This window comes from Ursus arctos, unplaced genomic scaffold (genome assembly GCF_023065955.2).
Source record: "Ursus arctos isolate Adak ecotype North America unplaced genomic scaffold, UrsArc2.0 scaffold_15, whole genome shotgun sequence".
NCBI lineage: Eukaryota > Metazoa > Chordata > Mammalia > Carnivora > Ursidae > Ursus > Ursus arctos.
The window spans coordinates 32793825-32811629 of NW_026622819.1; the positions used below are offsets into that span (position 1 = coordinate 32793825).

The window sequence follows — 17805 nt, forward strand, 5'->3', positions numbered from 1 at the left end:
TTTTTAGTCACCCCAGTATCTAGGATTTAATGGTACAGTCGGGGGCGGGAGGAAGGGCTAAGGGTAAAAGGGCCTCCAAGTCATGTTCTTTTTCTAACTATAATAGGGAAAAACATTTGCTGAGCCAGCAAGTGAAGCTGCTGCTTTTTAAAAAAGAAAAAAAGGGGGGGTTTGTTTGTTTGTTTTTCCTTCTGCTCTGTTGTGGCCAGGTTAGCCTAACCCAGACTGTGTGAGCTTTCTTAGAAAAGTCACCTGCTGTTTCAGAACTTTCTGGTCTCCTGTGGTTACAGACCTGCTTGGATTGTTTTGCTATGTTTAAAACTTGGATCTGTGTGGGATCTTACAGGACCTCTGTGGTCATTGAAGGAAAGGTACAAGAAACCAGACCTCCCAGCTGAGCGAAACCAAGCCTCATAGTCTCATCACAGATGTCCCCTTCCTCGGAAGGCCCAGGCATCCCACAGAATTTTTTAAGAACTGAATGTGAAATATTTACAAATATAAGTAGCATACCAATAAAAGTGTCTAGTGGTAGTAGTTGGGCATGGAAAAGGGTATAGAAATTTCAAATTTTTCACAAATTAAATTGAAAATCCTTACTCCTTCAGAAAGGGGTAAATTTTTCCTACTGACTGCTGCGTGTGAGCACACCATGGTGTGTAAGGTAAGGAGCACTGTCAAATGACCGTCATCCCTGCATAGTGATGGCTTTCAAGTAAGCCTTGCCTTGACTATGAATGTATTTTGTCCAAACAAACCCCTACTGACTGTTGTGTGCCGGGTGCATTGTATCACGCGACCGTAAATACAAAGAGGTTCAGATGTTAGCCTTACCACAAAGAAACATCAAATTAGAAGCTTGACTTGAAAGCCAAATTCTGTTTACTCACACTAAGCAGTAGGTACTAAATATTTTGGGTTCCAGATCCCTTTGAGAAATGCTTAATTTCTCCCCAGGGGAAAAAAAATGCAAATATACAAACCCACTTTTTGAAAGAATCTTGTAAGAAAATCTTTGTGTAAAGCGGATAATCCCCTGGTAACTCATTTCCCAAATTATAGGGATAGTCATCTGGGGTCTGTCTGCAGCAGGAAATCCCGTACTCTCCTGTCACCTCCTTTCTTTACAAGTGGCTTAGCAGCTGCCTCCCTTCCCAAAAGGTTCCCCCCGCCCCAGTGTGCACCCAGCTGCTGAGTAAAGTACCCGGGATTGTGTGTGTTCAGGCCAGTGTGTGTCTAAAACCCCAGGAGGCAAAAGGAAAAGAAGGGGAGCTTCGAATATCTGAGGGGAAGTCATTCTTAATAGCCTCCTCTGTGCCAGGCCACCTGGGACCAGTCAGCATTTTTAAGAAAGCAGAATATTCAAACAAATCTTTATTTAATGTTAAATCAAATTACATTAAATAAATGAAATCAAAACAAACATTTATTAGGTGCTTATGCTAGGCACAGTGCTAAGTTCCCTTGTCCTCAAGGATCTCAAAATCTAATACGATAGACACACAAGTAAGCAGAAAAACAAAGCAAACAAACAAAACACTATAAAGTGTGACAATGTCCTAATGGCTACATGCACAAGGTTCTGTTGGAAACTTGGAAATGAAAAAAGGAGCACCTTAGCGCAGCCCAGAGATGGGGCCAGCATGCTAAATTAGCACATTTCAAGCAAGTTCAACAGGCACTTTCTTAGATTTTACACTCTACTTCAGAGCACCCAGCAAATCTGACCACAGCACTGTCTAGAAAGCTTTCATCCCAATTTGTATGAATGATTAAAATCTCCTGACCAGTTGCTCCAGCCACCACCACACAATTGAACATTAAGATCATTGACTGTATTCTTGCAAGTTCAACTTTATCCTAATGATCTCATCTCTTATGACTTCCAACCCTGGAGCCAAGAACTTTTTTCATACTGTCTCATTCTTCCCCAATCTTATTATAATTTGTCCCCAGAATGTTTATGCATTTATTTAAGCCATATTTGTAATAAGCATGCTTACCCTCTTATAGGTAGTAGGTAATTTCCATGGAGGATAGAATCTGAGTCCAAGATATACTTAAAAGAGAGACGCACTATGAATATGATTTTATAAATCCGTTTATTAGCTATAACAGTTGATCCATCAATATTTGTAAATCACCGATGTCTCAAAATATTAGAAAGTGAAAGTGTTATTACTACAGGAAGAGCCTATGTAAAATATTAACCCCCTTAGCCTGGTTGTTAGGTGGTGTTTTACATGCAAAGGGAATGATGACCTTCCCAATATTTGGTGAAATAGCACCTATTGACCTAAATGATTCCTGCTTTCCCTTCCATGTATGAAAAGGTGCCCTAGGCTTTATCTTCTGCATTGTTCCAAATATAATATTGTTTGACCATCCATGTTGAAAGATAAGCCACTGAGGGTGGAAGAGATGTCTGGGAAAAAGCGAGATGTTTTCAAAGTAAACTAGATAAATAAGAACAATGGTCGAAGGAAGGCGTAGAAACAGCAGCTTTGGTTAGATAAGGACCAATTTGATCCTTTGAGATCCACAGGAAACTGAAATATGCTTTGAAGGGAGCTTCTCTTCAAGCTCACAAGTTTACAGATCTGAGAACTGTTTGATGCATGAAACACAAATCAGTTAAGGAGGTAACTACATACGGCACCAAATTTCAGGTGGGACTGAGCACATTCAGAGAGTAACAAACAACAGACAACTTTTGCTAGAAATAGGATGTAATTACTTAAAACAAGCATATTTGTCAAAATCAGAGCTAACACCTACAGCTCTTCATGGGACACGGTGTTGGCATCAACATACAAGAAACATGTAGGGGCCTCACAGTTCCCCCGAATGACATAATCCCCTGAATTAAGGAAACACCACATTTGTAGAACGTGCCATTTGTGTTTTGACCTACAGCAAAACCAGGTATATATTTAAGTTTTATAACACATTTGCTAATTGGTAGAAGAATTCTGAGGGTTTTTTTTAAAAGCATAGTTGTTAGGCTTTTTTTTTTTTAACAATGAGGTTACCATTACTGATTTCTAAAATATTCGTTGTTTGAAAAAATAGGGAATAACATTAACTAATTTTTAAAGCGTTTTAATTAACATGGAATATTTAACATTATGATGACCTACTAAGAATCACATACTCTGAAAAATCAATGTTCTATTCATTTATTTTAACTTATCTTTTAAATATCAGTATTGTTTCTTTTTTTTTTTTAAGATTTTATTTATTTATTTGACAGAGAGAGAGACAGCCAGCGAGAGAGGGAACACAAGCAGGGGGAGTGGGATAGGAAGAAGCAGGCTCCCAGCGGAGGAGCCTGACATGGGGCTCAATCCCAGGATTCAGGGATCACGCCCTGAGCCGAAGGCAGACGCTTAACCACTGAGCCACCCAGGCACCCCCCAGTATTGTTTCTTATTTGTTTTTTTTTTTTAAGATTTTATTTATTCATTTGTCAGAGCGAGAGAGCACAAGCCAGGGGAGGGCAGGCAGAAAGAGAAGCAGGCTCCCCGCTGAGCAGGGAGCCCAACACGGGACTCGATCCCAGGACACCGGGATCATGACCCAAGCCAAAGGCAGACGCCCAACCGACTGAGCCACCCAGGTGTGCCCTTATTCGTTTTTTTTTAAGCCTTGAAGAAGTATTTTCTGTGTTTTAGAGTGGTGTCTGCCTGTCAATAGCTGCATTGAGGCTCTAACACCGCGCAGCTGTTGAGCTTAGAGAGGTGCTTAGGACATTCTTGGATCAACTGTAGCCTCGCTAGGCAGAGGTCATGTGGGAAAGTGGTGCCCTGATTCACACCACCTGCCCTGTACTACAGGTACAGTCCTCCCGGAAGAAAAAGCACATTGATGTCATAGTTAACCAGTATCCACCTAAATGTGTGGCTTTGATCAAGGACTCTTCTTGTGGGTCTAATAACTTTCAGAAAACTGTTTTTATAAAAAGAATATTCCTGGCAAATCTGGCAATTCTTTTGCACTATAATAATATTGATTATTGTTTAGATTGGTGTTTGGAGTAGATTTTATGGAATTTCTTCCTAAGTTGTGCCATCTAGTTTTCCCAAAATCTAAAATAAAATGCAACTCTGGTTCCTATTCTCATATTTTCTAACAAGTGATGCTTGCCCTTTCTATTTGTTTCCACTAGCCCAGCAGATCAGAGTTCTTGAAGGTAGGGCTTTCTGGATTATCTCTGACTCAGCTTCACGAGACGTTAAAGTCCAAGGAGACTATAGGGATAAAATCTGAGTCAGAAGCTGAGGTTTGTAAGAGCACAAATAGGTCAACAAACTAAGGGAAGCCCATGGCAGTGCTCAAAAGCCAAGTAATAGAACAGGGGGAAAGAAGCAGAGAGAAAAGATCGGGGAGTTTGGGATCAAAAAAGTAATCTGGAAGCCATGCCTGGACAGACACCTAACAGGCAATGTTGATGGTGATTGGCTCTTACATACTTAACAGGGCAGCGTGACAAGGACCGGAGACAGGTGTCCGGGACAAGCACGAGGAATACGCCATAGCCGTTCACACGGCCCTTGGGGGTTCTGAATCTCAACAGTGGAGATTCACTGGGCAGTTTGATAAATTAGAGATTCATAATAAATATTTGCTGAAGGAATGTGTAAATTAGTGATGAATTTTTCTCTGAGACATATGAACTAAGTCTGAATTCTGGAATTATGAGATTCCATTGAAATCCCTATGAAATCCCTTGTAGACCAAAGAGCATTCAAACCTAACGAAGTAAGTCATTTACTCTTATCTTGAACATTTGCCATGATCAGAGCTGCCGTGTTGCCAATGAAGCTCAATGAATGTTGATTTCCTCATATCCTAGACAGAAACACATAGGTCTGTCCGATGAGGTCCTTTTCAAAACTAATCACATCTTAGACTGGCTATTAAAAACCATTTATGCCCATTTTCCTTAAAACTTGGAGAGCTTTCCGTTGTGTGTCTAACCTGCTATCTGGTTGGCAAAGAGGCCAGGTTCATACAGTTGAAACATTTTCTCCAGAACACTCCTCCTATCTCAGTCAAATGGATGTTTCAAGACTACATACATTAATTTCTGGGGGTCTTAATTTGCCACTTTTAATTTTACATATATGTGTACTACCAAATATTCTTCTAGGACTTGTGTTGATGTTTTCTCAAATCTAAAGAGTTTCTGATAGGATCTGAAGGCAAATTTTATGAATTTTCCAATAGAATAACCAATTAAGTATAATAACTTTAAACCAGGTGGGTTTATATAATGTCCTTTAAAAATAACTCAACTTTTCAGAAAAGGGAATGTGGTCTTCATTTGCATCCCAAATGGGTGAAAAATGATATACAGGGTATAAATAAATATAGCCCTTCTCTACACACTGTTTCATAACTATTTTTAATTTAGCAATATATCATGGACATCTTCTCAAACCATACACATCTTCTTATGTCAATGTGTATAGAGTTATCTCATTCTTTTTAAAAATTGCACGAAATTTCATTCATAATGTGTAATCTTTTTTTAATGTAAGTTGTTTCCAGTTTTCTAAGTTTAATTGACTGGATTTATACATAGATGATAGATAGATAGATAGATAGATAGATAGATAGATAGATAGATGATGGATAGATTTGTGAACGACATGTAATTTCTGCCTCAAGTAAAATTGTTGGTTGAAGAATGCATATTTCAAATCTGACAGTTATTACCAAACTGCACTTCAAAGAGTATCAAATTATAATCCCACCCAAAAGTACATTGTAGTGCTTGTTTCCATCATCAAATTTTGTTTAATTTGAGTTTATTTCAGTCATTTGTAAGCTTACTGACTGATGAGTTTGCTACAGCTACCAGAACAAAGTGCTGTACGTTGGCTGGCTTAAGGGACAGAAATGTATTTCTTCACAGTTCTGGAAACTCGAAGTCCAAGATCCAGGTGTCAGCAGTTGTTGTCATTCCGAAGCCTCTCTCCTTGGTTTGCATGGCCGTTTTCCCTCTGTTCTCACATGGTCTTCCTCTGTATGTTCCTGTGTCCCTAATCTCTTCTTCAAAGGACATCAGTCATGATGAATTAGAGCCCATCTGAATGACATCATTTTACCTTAACTACTTCTTTAAAGGCCCTATTTCCAAATCTAGTCACATTCCGAGGTACTAGAGGTTAAGACTTCAACATCTGAATTTGGGAGAACACAATTCAGCCCATAATACTGACCATTTGTATGCCTTCTTCTGTGAAATGCCAGTTCATGCCAGCTGGTTATTTTACTATTAATTGGTTCACCTTTTTAATTATTATGAATATTATTTGTATATTAAGGAAATTATGCTTTCTCTTTGTGTTTTTCTTTGCTGTTTTATGTATCAACTTACATATATACATCTTTTAAATTTTGACTCATTAACAGTATAAGCCTAGGTACAGAAGGGATTTTACTTCTCTTATGCCCTTAAAATACCAAATAGAAGCATGACAGCCCAGTTTTTCTTTGGGTTTTCTTTTTTTTTAATTTTCTTATTATGTTCAATTAGCCAACATATAGTACATCATTAGTTTTTGATGTAGTGTTCAATGATTCCTTAGTTACATACAACACCCATTGCTCATCACATCGCGTGCCCTCCTTAACACCCTTTGGGTTTTCAAACCAGGTTTTGCTCTAAAGGAGTTTCAATGTAATGCTGGTAGCATGAAGCCCTCTTAGCTATAAAGTACAGAAAGCCAGCACTCCTATTTAGCTCTAGCTCCTCCTCTGTTACTGCCTCGTTACTAATCCTCTCATTAGTGCTGGGGCAAGCAGTCGTCAAGATGGTCATCCTAAAACATTCTAAAAACCAATAAAGAAAACAGCAGTTTGTGGAACCAGCTGTCTTTTTAGGCAGATAAATATCATCTATATTTAGTTTGAGAGGCACAAAAGTACTTCCTCTGTACCTTAAGTCCTCCCAGTAAAACTGTCCTTGACTCCAGGAAGCACTGGGATACAGCAAGTGGTTAGTGGAGGCGAAGGCTACTGTCAGCACAGTAACTCAGCACTGTGACGAGGTCACGGGCTTAAGGAAATGAGGCCCAGGAGAGCCCGATAATGAAAGTTAGAGCTTAGAACCATGGAGAATACAAATAGTCACATTGTCATCATCACACGTTATTTATCACGCACTTACTGGGTGATGTTGCTCACCGAAGAGACACATGGTCCCTGGATCTGTGGGAATCCTCATGTGAAGAGGGGAAGAAATTGGGTAGAGAATGTTCCTCCTGGAGGACAGAGAGTAAACAGGAGATACACCACTCCACACTCCTCCCTGGAAACTGGAACTTTATCACCCTCTGTTCCGGTTTTCCAACTTGCATAACAGTATCTATGTTTTTTTACCACCGGAACCTAGAATCACAAACTATCAGAGAAGAGAGACATCACCCTAGGCCAGTTCATCTCCCTCAATGACAAATAAGTGAGCAGAGACCCATTTAAATAAAATGATTTCTCTACATTGGGAAGGAAGGGGAGGAAGGAGGGAGTAGATCAGGTGGGTAAAGGGACATGTTAGCTATTTGAAACACTATTGGCAATTCATCAGTAATTTACAATTAGAGCAAGTGATATACTGGATTTCCCTTTTGAAATGAAACACGGGTTGTGTAAATAGGCATCTGTTTCAGTCCTAAGATCTTCCATGGTTATGTAACTCAAAAATATAAATATTCAAACAAAGCAACCAATAGCAGAATATATACTTTCCCCAATTGAAGAATTAATGGGAAAATGGCATTTTTGAAAAATGACTCCATGATAACTGTTAAAGCAAGTTTTGACCTTTTGGTGAATAGCTTAATCCTGAATACGTATTTGGGCAGGATTATCTAATCATTAATGCACATATTCTCACCTTTAAAGGAAGCATAGAAGTGTGTGTGTGTGTGTGCATGTGTAAGCACACATTATTACGTGCAGCCGCGACCCTGAGTCTTTTACAAACCGTAGCTCACTTATTCCTCCCAGCAGCCCGGGCCCCGTGCTATGTGGATGAGAGACTGAAGCAGTGAGATGTTGAGGAGCCTCCCCCAGATTCGGATCTAGAAATTAGAGGAGCTGAGATCAAACCCATCAATTCCAGAGCTCAAGGATTCGACTGCTACAATAAACATGAATTTACTTCTCTTTGTGAATGTGTGCGCCTGCATACACACGTGTGTGTGTGTGTGTGTGTGTGTGTGTACAGTTGACCCTTGAACCACATGGGTTTGAACTTCATGGGTCCACTTCTTCACAGATACATTCACAGTACTGTACTGTGTTGATCAAAAATATTTTCTCAGGGCGCCTGGGTGGCACAGCGGTTAAGCGTCTGCCTTCGGCTCAGGGCGCGATCCCGGCGTTATGGGATCGAGCCCCACATCAGGCTCCTCCGCTATGAGCCTGCTTCTTCCTCTTCCACTCCCCCTGCTTGTGTTCCCTCTCTCGCTGGCTGTCTCTATCTCTATCGAATAAATAAATAAAATCTTTTAAAAAAAATATTTTCTCTTCCTTATGATCTTACATTTTCTTTTCTCTAGCTTACTTTATTGCAGGAATACAGAATATAATACATGTGCCAGATGAAATATGTGTTACTCAGCTAAGTTATCGGTAAGGCTTTTGATCAACAGGAGGCTATTAGTCGTTACGGTTTTGAGGGGAGTCAAAAGTAATACGCAGACTTCAGCGTGCACAGCGGCTGGCACCCCTACACCCCACATCGTCCGAGGGTCATCTGTGCGTGTTGTATTTTAGGCGAGGTGCACGTATGCTGAGGCTTAGCACGTAGAAATAAATGCATGACGCCCAAAGTTGAATTCCATTTTCTCGGTTGCTGGAGAGGAGTTACTATTACTATTTCCCAAACTACCTTAACTGCTAGGTTTTTCAACTGAAGAAAGAATAAACGTGCGGGAGGAGAAAGAAGGTTCCGCAAAGGCTCCCCTACTGTTTGCCTGGCAGCCAACGCAGCACAGCACGCTCTCAGGTTGCTCCTCGGAGCCCCAACTCAGACGGTTTTGGCTGAGCCTGCTGTCCAATCGTGAAAGATGGGGACTTGAATTCTGCGAACTCCCTGCGGGAACGCATTCTGCAACCTCTCTCCGAGGCTCTATGTACCCGCTGCCAGGGGAGGTCACCACTCAGAGGCTGTGCGCTGCCCGCCGCGTCCGCCGGGCCATGAGCCATGAGCCATGTCTCCTGCCGTGCACCTGAGTCTGGTGGCACAGGCGGGCCGCATCCTCGGGAGCTCCGCAGAAAAGCACGTGCTCCAAACCTGCCACGGGTGGTCGTTTGGCACAGCCCCCTCCTCCTCAACTCTACCTTTTCCTCTGTGTCCCCGCTACAGTTACCGTGAGATAACAAAGGTAAAGCTAATATTTGAGAAGAGTAAGTCCCAATGGCAAACGTCTCTCTGTGCTGCCTTGGTGTCGTGATAGGCTGGGCTCGTCACCTCCCCTCAGAGGTTGAGTGTCTAGAGAACCGGAAAGCTAGGGCTAAGTACTATGCCGGCAATGTTCCAAAGGTGCTGCAATGCGCAAGTATTGCTATGAATCCAACCAGGCCTTCGGTAGGTAATACTCCAGGGTTCCAATTCTTTGACTCTCTGACCCCAAACCATCAGGCCCAGACCCTGGCCTCCAGCTCCTATATCCGTAAGACCCAGGGAAGCTTCTGGCCTTCAGAGCACACCTGGGCCTAGTGTTGACTCCTGCTTCCGTCTTCCAGCTTCAGCCTTGGATTTGCCACAAACTGCGGGTTCTGGCTCTGCTCCCGTTTGACATCTCCTGATGCACTGACCCTGGTCGTATTTGCTGAGTTGGCTTCTGCCTTCTGGACAAGCTTTTCCCTTCTGGCCAGCACTTGCCTATTTCTGTTACTAGTATTTCAGTCTTGGGACTGACAGTGCTCATGACCCTGAGCTTCACTGGCCAATGAAAGGAGCCCAGACCACTGATCCCACCTTATCTCCCCGCACACCGCCTCGGGGCGGCTCCCCGGGGCCAGCCTGAGGGCCTCACTTGCAGCGGGCGGCCCCCTCTGCACCTTTGTCAACACCATCCCCTGGCCCCCACGGCCTTTCCCCCTGCTCTCCAGTTCAGATCCCAGCTCGGGCTTAGAAGTTCGGGCTGTGCGATCAGATTGCTTCTGCGGGTGTCCAGTTTTTCTACTTATTAACTACATGGCCCAGGGCAAGTTACCTAACACTTAATGCCTAGGTTTTCCCTGTAGAACGAGAGTAACTACTCTCTGTGGATCCGCGGCTGCCTGCCGGTCCCACACTCCTCCTTCTCCCTCAGCACACAGCTCTGAAGTTCTTAGGCAGCTCTGTGCTCAGGCTACACAATAAAAATAAAAAAGCCTCCATTTCTCAGCCAGTCCTGCCACTGGGAGGTCTACACACACAGTTCTAGCCAACGGGGTGGAGTGGAAGTCTGAAGTCTGCTGGGAACCCCTCTGGAAGTTTTTCTTTCCACGGATGGACACTTGTGGTTTTCTTTAGCTTTCTGCCGGGTGCCACCGTAATGCCTGGAGTGGATCAGCCACTTTATACCAAGGGCATAGGAACCACCCCTCAGCCGGCAGAACAGGAAGCTCGAAAGAGCTGGAAGCTTGATGATTTCTCAAGCACCCGCGTCAGCCCCAGACTGCCCGCTCCCGGACTCCTCACATGAGGACAGACAAGCCTCCACGTCCCTCTGCCGCTGTGGTGGGGCTTCTGTTACGTGGCAGCTTCGTACAGCCGCTGTGAGGAGCGAGGGAGAAAATACACTACGCGCCTAGCGCGGTGCCGGATGCAGTACGGCTCTCCGCGCCTGCGTCGTGGCTCTTTCGAACCCCCGCCTGCGTCCGACGGCGCGGCCGGCCTGCTGTGAGGTCTCCTTCCTCAGGGGACCCTCGGGCACCCCTCATGAGCCTCCCGTCTCTTGTACGGCGGGGATCTCGGCACGCTTGTCCCGAACTTGTACTCCCCGACCGGCAGGTAGACGGTATGCTGCGGGGGGCGCGCGCTGCTCTCAGGCCCCCGCTGCGAGCCCCGGTCTGCGTCCCGGTGCCGCTCGGTGAGCAGCCAGCTGTTCGGTCCGCACCTTGAGCACCGCTGACGCGTTTGAAAGGTAGTCTTCTCACATTTTTGTTGTACTTCATGGCCAGATTCTTTAAAACTAGGGAATTCTCTTGATGAATTATACAGCCAAGAGGTTTTTATGAAATTATCTAGGTAATAAACTTTCTTTTTCTTTAACTTTTGGCTACTATAGGACCGTTACTGTCGCAATGGCAAGTTTTGAAAGGCCCCTGATTCAACATAGATTGTAACGTAGCATTAGCTATAAATACATATTTTCTTACTTATCAAGTGAGACAGTATTCTAACAAGCTACCGTCACCCCAGGAATCGGACTATAAGCAGACCTAGGACTAGAGGAGAAAATGCGGCGTCCAGTGAACTCTTCGTACCCTGTCCTCTCCTTCACTTGCTTGGATGGCCTGCATGGCCCTGAGGGTGGCAGGTCCCGCCTGCTTCCCCGTATCTTGCCCAGTGCATCTCTTCTGTCTGGCTGTTTCCGAGTTATATCCTTTCATAATACATGGGCAACCCAGTAATAAAATGTTTCTCTGGGTTCCGTGAACCATTCTAGCAAATTAATCAAACCCAAGGACAGGGGTCGTTGGAACTTCCAACCTACAGCCGGTTGGTGAGACACACAGGTGACAACCTGGACTAGTGATTGGCATCTGAATGGGGGATGGGCATCTTGTGGGACTGAGCCTTTCACCTGCCAGATCTGATGCTGTCTCCAAATTGAGTAACATTGAGTGTCAAATTGAGTAACATTGTAGGACACTCAGCTGGTATCAGGGAATTGCTTGGTGGTGCAGGGAAGAGACACACACATTGGAACTGGGTATTATTAAAAGTGATATAAAAATTAAAAGTATGACAAAAATCCCAAGAAATCCCAGGAAGGGAAGACATGGTGTTTGTAGTGTCTTGGTCACTGTCCCTAAGATGTGTTTTTTAATTAAATCAACAAATAATTATTGAGTATATAAATGCTGATATTGTTCAAAGCATTGGATATATATTAAAAAAGAAAACCTCGGGGCGCCTGGGTGGCGCAGTCATTAAGCGTCTGCCTTCGGCTCAGGGCGTGATCCCGGTGCTCTGGGATCGAGCCCCACATCAGGCTCCTCTGCTAGGAGCCTGCTTCTTCCTCTCCCACTCCCCCTGCTTGTGTTCCCTCTCTCGCTGGCTGTCTCTGTCAAATAAATAAATAAAATCTTTAAAATAAATAAAAAGAAAAAGAAAACCTCGAGGAACACCCATTCCTACTCTTATGGCATGTATGGTCTAATGGTAGAACAAATGTCAGTGAGTGCTACGTAACAGAGGGTAGAAAACAGGAAAGTAGCTGATTCATAGAGTTGGTGAAGGCTTCCCTGATGCAATAACAATTGAGCTGCAACCCAAATGAGATGTAGGAGTTAATCACATGTGAAGTTGAAGGAAGATGGAAGACATGAGCAAAGACCTATGGTGGGAGGGAACATGCAGACGGAAGGAACTGAATGAAGCCTGTGTAGCTGGGCCAGGGGGCAGCGGAGAAACAGGGGCCATGCACAGGGGCCAGACCAGGCCAGACCATGTAGACCGTGTGGGAGTTTGTGAGTAACATAGCGGATTCGGATTTTCAAAATCCTCTTAGGGCACAGTGAGGAATGAATTGGAAGGCAGTAAGAGTGGCAGGTGCAGCCTAGATAGTTCGGAAGAGCTTCTCCAAAGGCCAGTCGCTGCCTTTTCAGCCATCAGTCCCCTTCTTGTGGGTGCACAGCTCAAAAAGGAGTTTGGAGGGGCCATTTACAACACTGGGCCAGAATAGTTTAAGGGCCAAACTCAATTTAAAGAGTTGTTCTTGGGGCACCTGGGTGGCACAGCGGTTGAGCGTCTGCCTTCGGCTCAGGGCGTGATCCCGGCGTTCTGGGATCGAGCCCCACATCAGGCTCTTCTGCTATGAGCTTGCTTCTTCCTCTCCCACTCCCCCTGCTTGTGTCCCCTCTCTCGCTGGCTGTCTCTATCTCTGTCGAATAAATAAATAAAATCTTTAAAAAAAAAATAAATAAATAAAGAGTTGTTCTAAGGTTGTAGCTGGACTCCTATTTACGCTCCTCTCTTTCAAGTGAGACTGGAAACTCATGCCCTGCCATCTTGGTGACCACAGATGCATATTATATGTAGTTTGTTGTCCTGAGAAAAAGGAGTCCATTTTTTCCCCTAAAGTAATGCAATTTAGAGTCACCATGAAAAGTAGAGAAGGGGCTGATAAAGAAGAATCAAGAATCTTTAGAAGGTTCTGTGTGTTGGAAAAGCATGTTTCACTTAAGACATTTGTGAGTTTGGCATAACAGCCTGGGCGGAAAGAGCTGCATGACTGACTTTCTGGCGGATTTCCAGGGGCTCCCATCTTCCTGGGTTTCCACTGGCGGTGCCCGGCTACAGCCCCCCAGACCTGTGGCCAGGGAAGCATGTACTTCGGTGAAAATAAACACAGTGCTCCTCGGAGCTAAAGACTGCACTCAAAATTTATTTGCATTTGCTCTGAGAAAAGTTTGGAGTTTTCTTGATCTTAGTCCAAGGGTAAGGTATTCTGGAAAACATGAGAAAAAATTTATGCCTCGCAGCTAGAGGCCTCTAGGGAGGAAAAACAATGTGTTTCTTTTTCTTTTTTCCTGAAGAAAGCTCCAGGAAGCAGGCTTGCAATCGATCTCACCAGCATTCCTGAGCCTTTGGGGAAGGCACACTAGTCATTTTGTAATTACACAAGAACTACCATTTCGTCCAGTACTGACACCAGAAAAGCTGGGTCTACATAAGATGCTAAAAATTGCTTAGCCGCAAAACTGGCTGTAGTCCTCCTTTCCTTCCTTCCTTCATTTGTTCAAATGAAACAGTTAAGCAGCCACACTTTGCAACATGCTGGAGATCACAGCGGTGCAGTGTGTCCAGAGGAAACATCTCATGAGCTCTGAGATCTGGGTCCCCAGGAGTAGAGGCCCTGACCTCAGCCTGAGCCATCAGGCTACACTTGCCTCAGCCCCGGTTCTCACAGTATTCGAAGAGATCGGTCTTCCTCGGGCCCAGGCAGTCTTCCCATCCTGCAAACTCCTGCAAAAAAATATGTTGAAGGTCACGACACTGTGGACATACTCAACACTACTGAACTGTACACTTAAAGACTGTTAAGATGGTAAATTTTCTATTATGTGATTGTTTTTACCATAATAATGTGCCTAAGGTCACACAGGTAGTAAATGAAAGAGGTGGCTCCAAAGTCCCTGCTCTCACCCCCGACACTGTACGATAATTCAGTACAGTGTCTTCAAGCTTCAAGCTTCCTCTCTCACCTCGTCTTATTTTAAGGCATATTTGGACTTTAGGCATATTTGGACCATAATTGGACTTTCTAGGTGCTTATTTATTTCTGTATTTGTTTATTATCTGCCTCTAGCACTAAAACCAGGGATCATGGCTCTCGGATTTACTTCTGCAGCCTCAGCGTCCAGGCCCGGTGGCTTAAACAATGGGAATCTCTTTTCCCACAGTTCTGGAAGCTAGAAGTCCAAGAACAAGGTATTGGCAGGGTTGGCCACCGGCCTGTGCTACTTGGTGATGGAAGCCCCAGCAAACTCATACTGAAGTCTTTGTAGTTTCACAAACAGAATAAAAAGAATTTACTTAAAACTTTAAAAACCATCCTTTCGTACTAAATATATTTTAATTCATCTATACACGGTTTGGGACAGGTATCCCCCACTTTTCGAAAGTTTACCTTATACCTCTTCGCTTGTACAAGAGACTTGCATTTGTACTTATTTTCGTTAACCAAAAGGAATCCAAAGAGAATTTTGCTTTTATGGAAAAAGGCAAACTGTGACAGCAGCATATTGTTGCTTTGCAGCGAGCCTTCCAGAGGCAACACATCCCAGGCGGCGGGAATGGTGCCACCGAGTTCCTCCCCCGGGAGCTTCGCTGAACACCTCAGCATCGCGCCATTAGACCTTTGAATTGTGTCTGTGAGCATCGCTGCTTTATCTTAAATTAATTTTATGCATCCATTAGTAGGATGTGTTACAAAGTATGAGAAAAGTCTAGAAGAGGTTATTTGGGGGGGTCTGGGAATGCTCAAAACTGTTTCCATATAAATTAATGGTAATTGCTTCTTCGCCTAATGATATTTTGGCTATGGACGGTTTCACAGGAATGTTCTGCTTTCAGATAGTGAGGGAAGCCTCTATTTGGTATAAGTTTCTTACTTAAGGAATAAATTTCTGTTAAAAAAGATGTGCACTGGAGAGAAATTAGAAAATATACATAAGCAAAATGAAGAAAATAAAAATCACTCACTATCCTCAACCAACTCACCTTACAATGTAGCACCAATGGTTTACCTTTGCAGATCTATACAGTAATGGTTCACGGTGTTCTAACGGATTATGGACTTTTCCTACATATTATCGATGAGTCTTTAGTCGTTTGAGCAAGTCAGAACCTCCATGAGCTCTCCTGTAAAATGGGAATAATAAGAATGGCCTCCCCGGGTTTTTGTCAATTATATATAATAAAGTACTGTGTATAAAACACCTGGCTAAGTGCCTGGTACACAGTAGGCAAACAAAACATACTCCGTATACTTTTACACAGCCTGTATTTTACCAAAATGGGCTTATTCCGCACTGCTATTTTTGCAATCCAGATTTTCTCATGTTTGGTATAGTTTCGTTACTAGCTGTTTATTAAGTTTCATTTCTGGGTATATAAGTGCCCCACACAGAAGAATTTTTTTTCTGGTCTCCCAGTGTTTTCATTTGAACAGCCTTTCTTCAGGCCTCTTGGTAGAGCATTCCATGCCATTCTAAGACTGCCTTTTAGCAGGCTCCTTGTGTTTGGGAAAACTTCCAAAACACAGCTGGGGTTGAGAGCACGGTCAGCTTTGAGACATCGCCAGGCAGCAAAGAGTAAACAGAACCGTTCCTGCTGACTCCGCATTCTGCGGCCAGATGCCTTCGTTAACTTGTGGGAAGAGGAAACGACATGGAATTGTGAAATGAAATGCTCTGGAGCCCGCGAAATGGTGGTAGCTGAGTGGACGTTTGTTCCTCTGGGGCTTTTAGCAGCGGTTCTAAGGGTCAGCTATGCCCCAAGCCCGCATGCCTGAACCAGAGCTAGGCTGCCACAGGATGGAGGAGGCCTAGAGGACGAGACTCCAGTAGGGGTGCCAAGGGTACCAGGAAGTTCCCCCTCAGGGCCCCTATCCCAGCACTACCGCCAAAAAGCAGCCTTCTTCACCCGAAGTTCTGTCCACTGAGCTTCCCTAAAATGCGAAAACACATGAGACTATTTAAACCTGAAGTTCTTAGGGTACATGAGTTGCAAGTTCCCTCCTACAGCAGGCCCTGACGGGGGAAGGGCAACAACTAGAGAGAACATGTGCTGTGTGAGGGGAAGAAAGACATCAATTCCAAAGGCGAGGCTGGAAGTGAAGTCCTGTTTACCTCTAACTGTCAAAGGACCAGTCTAAGCTGTGCAGGGCCGTACGGTGGCATGACTGGTACTCAAGGTCTCTTACAAATACCCTGCAGCTATCATGAGGAAAAGTTTACCTTCGTGCTGGGCTTCAGGATTTCTCCCAAGGACATGCAGACCAAGATGGCTTCCATACGGACAACTGCTGCTTTTATCCAAGTGGCACTTTGTGTTGTGAGCTTGGGCTCTGTAGAAAACACAAGACAGGGAGCGCCGCGAGTGCCCGCCTCTCAGCAGTAGTTTTCTGCCAGTAACTCCATCCCATCAAGTCAACTCACAGATATTTGCCAGGTGTCCGCTGTGAACAGGACACTGCATCAGGGTGATCTGCCCAATGAGGGCAGCGTCCTGCATTTCAGAGCTCTCTCCCACAGCAGCTACCAGCCGGCTTAGGAACTGGAGGCTGTGAGGAAGTCAGCAGCAGGAAGCCTGGCCGAGGAGCCCTCACCTTTGCCCCCATACCCAAAGGTCAACTGCTGTGACTCCCTGCACTGAAAGGGAAGGATCACTAGCTGGCCCGGTAGGGATTTTCTGCCAGTCAGCTTTTTTAAAGACAAAGAAAGAATCTCTTTAAGGATAAACAATTTAACATGGATCTTTAAATAAACCTAAGAAACAGATGTGGCTGTTTATTTCATAAGAGAGAGATTTCGTGGAACATTACGTTCAAGAATGTGGGCCAATGACAAAATATTGCTGCGGCCGGTCACATACATTTTAATGCATTTTTTTCCTGCTTGTTTTTCTACCACAGTTTGGAAGCATAGAAAGTTGTCAACATAAACTTTATGTTATGCAGACGGCCCCAGTAGAACCCCTAAAATGACACAAGTCCCAGAGTATTCCTCATAAGTACAACTAAGCAGTCTTACTCATTTTTTTTTTAGGATGCCTGGAGACATGAGTTCATTCCTTCATGTGAAAAATGTACATTGCCCTAGCCAAATGGATCACAGTGCCTCCCAAGGCTACAGTCTCCTTCTAAAGGAAACTGCCAGCTAGAGCCTTGGGCTCCAGGCCATCAATCCCAATTCAGGCTACACATTTGAATCACTGGAAAGCTTTGAAAACATGTCACTGTCTAAGCCCCACTCCCACAGATTCTAATTCCAAGATTCTGATTAATCTTGGATAGGGTCTAATTTCTAAAGCCATCACAGAAGATTCTATTTTGCAGGCTGGGTTGAGAA

The 17805-nt window shown here is 44.1% G+C and overlaps 1 long non-coding RNA gene across 1 annotated transcript; it reads right to left on the bottom strand.

Annotated features, from left to right (window-relative positions):
• Nucleotides 1-13598: 13598 nt before the first annotated feature.
• LOC113260951 (uncharacterized) lies at nucleotides 13599-17085 on the bottom strand. Its single transcript, XR_006410391.3, has 4 exons — nucleotides 16894-17085; nucleotides 16693-16802; nucleotides 15455-15595; nucleotides 13599-14197 (listed from the first exon to the last, which is right to left on the bottom strand). It is a non-coding gene; the product is annotated as an uncharacterized LOC113260951 (long non-coding RNA).
• Nucleotides 17086-17805: the final 720 nt, after the last annotated feature.